Genomic DNA, 8,428 nt, shown 5'->3' with positions numbered 1-8,428 from the left:
GGCAGTGATGGCGAACCTTTTGAGCTCAGCGTGTCAGCATTTTGAAAAACCCTAACTTAACTCTGGTGCCGTGTCACATATAGAAATTTTTTGATATTTGCAACCATAGTAAAACAAAGACTTATATTTTTGATATTTATTTTATATATTTAAATGCCTGACGACAAAGAAAAATCAACAAAAAAATGAGTTTGCGTGTCACCTCTGACACGCGTGTCATAGGTTTGCCATCACTGCCTTAGCTCCTCCTGTACTCTCCTCCTGTTTTTTAAGTTTTTTTTTTTCTAGATGCTGCTCTGCTTGGGTATTTCTTTCTACCTTTTATTCTAACTTACTGATGTGGTCCTCTGCTTCTTCTAGTCTACTGTTGATGCTTTCTATTGAGTTCTTTATAGCAGTGAAGGCATTTTTCATTTCTTCTTGATTCTTCTTCATTTCCTCTTGGTTCTCACACATATTGTTGAATTTGTCTTTCATTCTTTTCAGTGACCTTATGACTGTTTCTCTGAATTCTTTCTTTGATATATTACTTGCCTCTGCCTCCATTTCATTTACTGCCTTTTCTGGTGTTGCCTCTTTTTCTTTCATATGCGGGCTGTTTCTTTGTCTCCCCGTGATCTCTCTTCTCCAGGTATCTGGTTATGTAGCTCTCTCTCTCCTGCCTTTTTTTAAAGGCACAAAATACAACACAACAAGGCATAATGCACAAGGCACTGAACACAAATGTATTCACGATACTAATAACCCCAAATAAAGGTTACCACCAGAGAAAAGAGAACTAGGGGATAAGAAAAAAAAATGAGTTCAAAAATGATATTGAGAAAGGGAAAAAAATAAGAGAGAAAAGAAAGAGAATAAAAAAGAAGGGGAGGAACCATTTATATGGGGAGAAAACTCCAATAGAACAACCACTAATCCCAAAAATTCAAACAACCAATACCCAAATACCCAGAGATGAATGAAAACTACAAACAACAACTAATAATAAGTGAGGAGAGGAAAAACAGAAGCAAAAAACAAAAAACAAAAAAACAACAACAAAAAAAGAGAGAAACAATCTCACAAACAAGCACAAAAAACCCCAATCTAATCAACAATTAAGTAAACAACAAAAGGACAGAGAGAAAGCAAGACAAAACAAAACAAAATAAAACAAAAAACTAGAACAAAACAAAAAACAATAACAACAACAAAAACAAAACAAAAACAAAAAATTGGAAGAGAGAAAAAAAATTTTGATAGTGAAGAAAGAGAAGATAGAGGTGTATATGGACTTAGAGCAGGGAATAAGTCCTCTCTAGCCAGTATTTAGATTTTGTTTTCCCTGTCACACTTAATACTGGTTTGGGAGAATGGACTGCCCCAGAGCTGGTTCTCTGATCCCCAGGTTCCACAAAAACAACTTTCCCCTGAAGTCTTTTAGAGTGTCTCCAATTGGGTGATCCTATGTATTGGGCTTTGTAATCAAAAGCAAGGATTTAAAGAGAAAAAAAGAGCCAGAGTAAGTGCACGAACTCGCAACTTTTACCCTCCTGCACTGCGTGGAACTCTGTGAACGTCTCTGTCCACATCTTTTTTCCCCTGGCACTAAGCAGCCAGCACACTGGTAAAATTTCAGGCTGCCTTTTTGAGCCCAGTCCAGCTATGGGTTGATTTTTAGAGTTCCCTTCTGCCAGCAGCCCTGCGGATCCCCTTACACATTTGTGGATCACACTAGCCCCAACGGCTGCGGAATTTGTGGGGTACAGACTTTTCCTGAACCTCTAGATCCCATTGTGCGCGTTTCTCTCTCCAGCCTGGATCACAGGCCTCACCTTTCCCTAGGCAAAATCTGACTTTTCCGTGAGAAGGTGCAGAGATCACCCGAGTTTGCGTATTCACGCTGCTTGAGATCCATTGTTCCTGGGTTCGCAGCTGGTCCCTGGGTGTTGTGGTTGTAGAGTCCCAGGATGTATAGGCTTCTGAAAACAGCCACTCTTCCCTTCAAGATGGCGCGATCTCTGCGGCAGAGCCAGTCGCTCTGGGAGAGATTTCAACAGCAGTGGAGGCTGCCCGGTCAGGGGAGCCCAGTCCAGCAGTCTCCAACAGTCCCTTGGAGAATAGCTGTCCCTCACCCACAAATATACACTCCCCGTACATCCACACACTCTCCTTTCGTTCTCTCACTCACACAATATCTTGCAGTCTGCCTTCCCATCAGCAGCCATATTCCCAACCAGAAAAGTCCTCTCTTAATAATAAAAGACTAGATATTAGATTGATTTGTGTAAGTCTATTATTTCTACTAGAAAAACAAGATCATATATGTAATAGGTGAAAGATATATCAGCAGCATATACAAAAAGACATTTAACTTTTTTGCCTTTTAGAGGAAATTAATATACAAATAGTTTGAGTTATTTAAAATTATATTTGTATATGGTTTATATTGTATATTTGGTGACACTGATGGTATTTTGAATTTCCTTTATTCATTGAAAGCAGAATATATATTAAACTTTAATAATGACTGAGTTAAATATAATCCTATATAATAAAAGCATAATATACTAAGTGTCTGACCGATCGGTTGACTATTCAGTCAACCTCTCGACCAGTCGCTATGACGTGCACTGACCACCAGGGAGTAGATGCTCCAACCAGTAGGTTAGCTTGCTGCTGGGTCCAGCTGATTGGGACTGGGCAAGAGGGCCAGACAACCTCCCACGGTTCCTCCCTGGCAAGCCGACCCTGATCAGCCCCAATTGGGGTGGCTGGCCAACTTCCTGCTGTCCCTCCCTGGTTGGCTGGCCCCCATTGGCCCTGATCAGGACTGGGTGAGATGGCCCTAATTGCCGGCCAGGCTGAGGGACCCCATCCATGCATAAATTCGTGCACCGGGCCTCTAGTAATATAAATAATGAAGTGGTGGTAAAAAATATTGTATCTATTTTAGTTCCACTAATTCTATAAAACTAAGCGGTTATATTAAATGAATGTACTAATTAAAACTTTATAGATAGTTTTATGACTAGCTATCTCATGACAAATTTATGAAAAGGGAATATCAAAATAAATTTAGTTCAGAAACAATTCAATAGTAAGAAAACAATTTTCTTATGCCTTACCAGTGGTTCTCAACCTTCCTAATGCCACGACCCTTTAATCCAGTTCCTCATGTTGTGGTGACCCCCAACCATAAAATTATTTTCGTTGCTACTTCATAACTGTAATTTTGCTACTGTTATGAATTGTAATGTAAATATCTGATATGCTATATGTGTTTTCCGATGGTCGTGACCCACAGGTTGAGAACTGCTGCATGTCTACCTGTCTCTAATCTATTAATGTGAATTTTAATGCTATAGTGAATTGTTCATTCATACGCAATTGGATGGTTTTATAGAGGATTTTTTAGTAAAATTGGGTTGCTTTACACAAATTTGTTTATCTAAGGCAGAGGCTGTTCCCTTTAGGGCTTATTTGTCATGTCATTAATCTAAATGCTTTATGAATTTTAAAGTAAAAAGGCTCAAGATACTATGCCATGTAAAAGCAGTAATTGCCAATCACAGTTTCATTGATTCCCATGATAAAAATAGTGCCTATACTAGAGGAAGTACTACTTATAACAGGAATGGTTATGTTAAGAAATTTGTAAAGGGAGGAAAGAATTTAGATAAACTGGAAAACCTTGTAAGATGTACAAATATATTTCTAATTTATTTTTTAACTGTCTTCTACTGGTTTTCACAATCAAGTTTTGTTCTGTTTATTTATCTGATGTCTACTAAGCCCCATACATACTGTCTGTGCTAAATTTTGTAGTACTGGAACTGAAAAATCTATAAACTACATTTCTCAGACTCCATTTCATGATGCATTTATATTAGGTAAGGGAAGTGTCTTAATTCTAACTCCAGCAACAGAAATGGTGGCAGGAAGTTGATGGAGATGCTAAGAATAGTAGCAGGAACAGCATCACTTCTTCAGTGGTTCCAGTCCTGAAAAGGTCAGTGCTCCTAGTTAAGTAGTCGGTATGGACTGATGAGCTCCAGCTGAAAGGTACAAGCAACCTCCTGATAAAATATTATTCCTCTTTTGTCTACTCCTTCAGCATCCACCATAAAACATTTTGGTTCTTTTAGCTCGTCAAAACATTTTGACCAATACCCTTTATGAAACACATGTCTAAAATACTTTTTCTGTTTCCTTACATTATCTGGCCTAACACATATATCAACTTTATCATTTACTTCTCAACAAAATAGTCTCTCCCAATCTGCTCATAATCACATGAACATTACATGTTATAAATCTCTGTCTTCCTTGATTTTGTTTCTCCCATTCTTTTATGTAAAACTTAATGTAAGTGTTTGCATATTAGGTCCATGATATTTAGACCTTTTATAAGCATAAGAAGTGTTTGGATACTTACTGACATATATGAGTAAGAAAATGGAGGCTTTGAGGAGGTTAAAGAACAGTTGTTTTCAGATTGTGAAAAAAGAAGATCATTAAAAGACAAGAAATTATATTAAATGTTTAGCTAATAGATATTAGTATTTTCAAAGTTCTATAGTTGTTTGAGTTGAAACAGTATAGGGTGTGATCAGTGCTACAGAGTATAAATGAAAAGAACTATATTTAATGAAGCCCAGGAACTTCTGCCTTTACACTTAATTAGTATATTGGATTTTAAAATGATCTTTGGTTACATATACCTAGTGATAAGAAATAAAACTTAAATCCTTTTTACCTATCTTCTCAAAGAATGTAAAAGAAATGACCTCGGGAGTTAAAAGATGTCAAGGACAACACATAGTGAAAGGGATGGAATAAGATTGCGTAAAATCCCCAAAGGGCTAGAGTTTATTCTATGTGAATTGAGAGGTAGTGGTATGCAAATAACAGTGATCTAATTCTATCTCTTGGCCCTTTATTACATAGAATATGGGGAAAAGAGCAGCTTCTCTTTGACATGTCTAAAGAAAATCAATGGGAGAGAGCCCAGTAAGCAAGGAAGGGAAGTGACTTTTCTATGAAGAGAATGAGAATGAGATTTTTGTTTATATAATGGAGTAGAAATAATTCTAGATGATTCAGAGGGAAAGAGGATATAGTGAAAAGATAGACCAGAATATAAAAGGACGTGACCAAGAAAATTAGTGAAAATCCTGAAGCAGAGAAAAAAGAGATTGAAGAGGCTGAGTAACACCAAACCCATAAAAATGCTATTTCAGTCCAAAAACAGTTAGGTTTAGGATTGTTGGCTAAATACACATTATGGAAATAGAGATATCCAGACATAACATTGCCACTCCAATGAGCATTTTCAAGGAGAATGAGAGTGACACAAAACTGAGTCAGAAAGTAGACTTGATAATAATGTTCAGTGAAAATTTCCATGAGATGTATTCCCTTGGAATAAGGTAGTGACACCAGAGACTTAAGTGTTATAAACTGTTTTTCTCTAATCTATATTATGAATTCTTCATGTGATTGGTGCTCAATAAACATTTTATATTGATGATTCTCTTATTATATAACCCATAAAGACTTCAATGCATGGGATTTTATAAAATTGAGCATGGAAATTAATTGAAGATACATATTTCGATAAATAATCCAATGAAGATATATTGTTTCACATGTCAAAAGTAATAATGTAATATTTAATGAACAACAACAGCAGAAATTATTGTGAATGTTCCTTAAACCTGAAAGTAATTGTCTGTGGATCTGACATCCTATCACCAGATAATGGGCTCTGATTCTCTGAAAATGCTCAATCACAGCCAAACAGTAGTTCCAAAGATATTGATCTTGTGACAACATTCTTTTCAAATGACTTTATTTTAGCTTAAACAAATGACTCAAGCAGATTTAAAAAATGAGGTTGAAGCCACATAAAGAAATTTACTTTAGTGTTAAAATTTCTCATTTTGACTGGCTGAAAGAAGTAGTTTAGTATACAATTTCCCTAGTAGGAATTTGCCACAAAAATTCTAATGCTATACATGCTTTATGAATTAAGCAGTTCATAATTAGCAATCTAGTTTCTGAACTATTTTCTTCTGATAATTCCTGGCTGAATTTTCATTTCACAAGAATTGAATAGCTCCCAGTAAAGCTACAATGAGTTCTTATTATGGACACTGTTGATTGTAGCTTTTATGTAAATCATAATTTACCAAAAAAATTTCTATAGGGACTGTAATTTTTTTATGTAAACTTACATATATTGTAAGACAGCATATAATCGACCTTCTTTGGAAGGATAATCTAACTATAAATAATTCTAATGTGTAATATTTGAATATAACTTAATATGACTATTAAAAGGATGAATATTTTAGATATTCATTTCTATCTATGTTTGCCCCGTCAAAGCAGGAGATACACATCACAGTGCATATGAAAAATTGGGTATGGAAATAAAGCAAAGAAATATGGTGATGATAAAGGTAGTTAACAAATAACTGTCTGAATTTTTTGAAATATAATAGTGTTGTCGTCTTCATTCCCTTCACTTTTGTTTGTGATACATATTGGTTTTTGCTTATAACACAGCCCGTAATAGCTGTATTTGACCTTAAAACACTTTCAACCAGATTATAAAATAACACTTGCTGCACAGTACTATGTAGATGGGTGATAGAAAAAGTAAAGGCAGTGCTTCATAACTTCATCTGTAAATCTAAAATACAATAACCTCTACAGGAAGTACATAATAACAGAGAGAGTGTCCACGTTTGAAGCCTGTGTGTTGCAGTATATGTTGGGAATGTGCTTCAGAGAGCCACCCAGATATCTCAACTGTGTGAAGACGTGCTATGTACACTGTTGGCAAAACATTTACTAATTAGTAATCTAACAGTAGATAGAAAATTTATCAAGTGCAAGGGAATGCTTAAAGAAAGAATGTAGAAAATTGGAATTGATGCATGGCCTCCTCAACACAGAATAAACATTGAATTGACCTTAATGTTATGAGCATCTGGTAATTTTCCAGAAACAAATCTAATCATTATAAATACAGCAAAATATCATTTGCAGTGCCACCTAAAGGCAAAATGGTTTTTGTTTATATTTTCATAAATATTTCTATATTTCTTAAATGACCAAAATGTTTTTATTTAAATTTGGTATCAGGCCCTCTATTTGGGTAGTGTTCTACCCCTCACCTTAGTTTTTCACCATTTAATAAACTAATTGAATCAGAAGTACTCAGTTTTAATTTTCCTTATGGGTAATTCTAAGTAGTCATTTAGTTCTTGTTGTTACTGTTGTTTTGTTTTTGTTTCTAAATGCAATTTAAAATGACATTTTGGTGTAAAACAAAATGGGAAAAACGTATTTGTCTTGCAATTTATATTAGTTAGTAACCAAATTGTGGGGAAATGATTATTCATCTTTCCTATTTATCCATCCTACTATTCACCTATCTACTCCAAAATGAATGTATTGAGCATCAGCTATGTGATAAGTACATGGAATAAAGTGATCAACATGGCGATTTTGTTTAGTGAAGTTAAGAGTGTAGAAGTGAGAAAAGATATAAAACAATATAATATTTATATTACACTCTAGGATACATGTATACTCTATAAAGTATTTCACATATGCTTTCTTATTTACCTTAAAATATATACATATATATTTATTGATTGCAGGAAGGAAGGGAAAGGGCTAGAGAGATTCAAAACATCAATGATGAGATGGAATCATTGATCGGCTGCCTCCTGCATGCCCCACACTGGGGATCTTGCCGCAACCCAGGCATATGTCCTGACTGGGAATCGAACCGTGACTTTCTGGTTCATAGGTCAATCCTCAACCACTGACCCACACCAGCCAGGCTTTATTTACTTTTAAATGATAATTTTATGAGCTATGGATTAGTATCTCCATTGTACAAGAGAGGAAACTAACCTGCCCCAGTTGCAAAGATAGGTTGTGTTGGAATGGAAAAATATCTGATATATTTCAAGGTGTCTGCTCTTAAATGCTTAAATATTACCTTAATGCCATAATTGCCATAGAGATGGTGAACATTGTTTCTGAGTAAGCAATTAAATAACACCACTTTGGTATTAGGTTGTTAAGACGACTTTAAGAAATTAACACACACAGTAGCTTACACATTAGACACTTATTCTCACAGTCTGGACACCATAAGACCAAAATAAGTTTTACTGTGCCATAATCAAGATGTCACCAGGCCTATGGTCTCTTTAGAGATGCTAGGGGAGAATCACTCCTTGCTTCTTCTGGATACTAGAGGTTAATGGAACTTCTTGGTTTGTAAACGCCTCTCCATCCTCTGCCTCTATGATCACATTGCCTCTTCTCTTCTTACTGTGAAATTTCCTCCTACCTCTCTCTTATAACGACATTTTTTATTGCCTTTCGGGTCCACTCAGATAGATTCAGGATAATCTCCATA

Source organism: Myotis brandtii, unplaced genomic scaffold (assembly GCF_000412655.1).
Source record: "Myotis brandtii unplaced genomic scaffold, ASM41265v1 scaffold211, whole genome shotgun sequence".
Classification (NCBI taxonomy): Eukaryota; Metazoa; Chordata; class Mammalia; order Chiroptera; family Vespertilionidae; genus Myotis; species Myotis brandtii.
The sequence above is the reverse complement of the archived record's forward strand: the minus strand, read 5'-3'. Positions refer to the sequence as shown.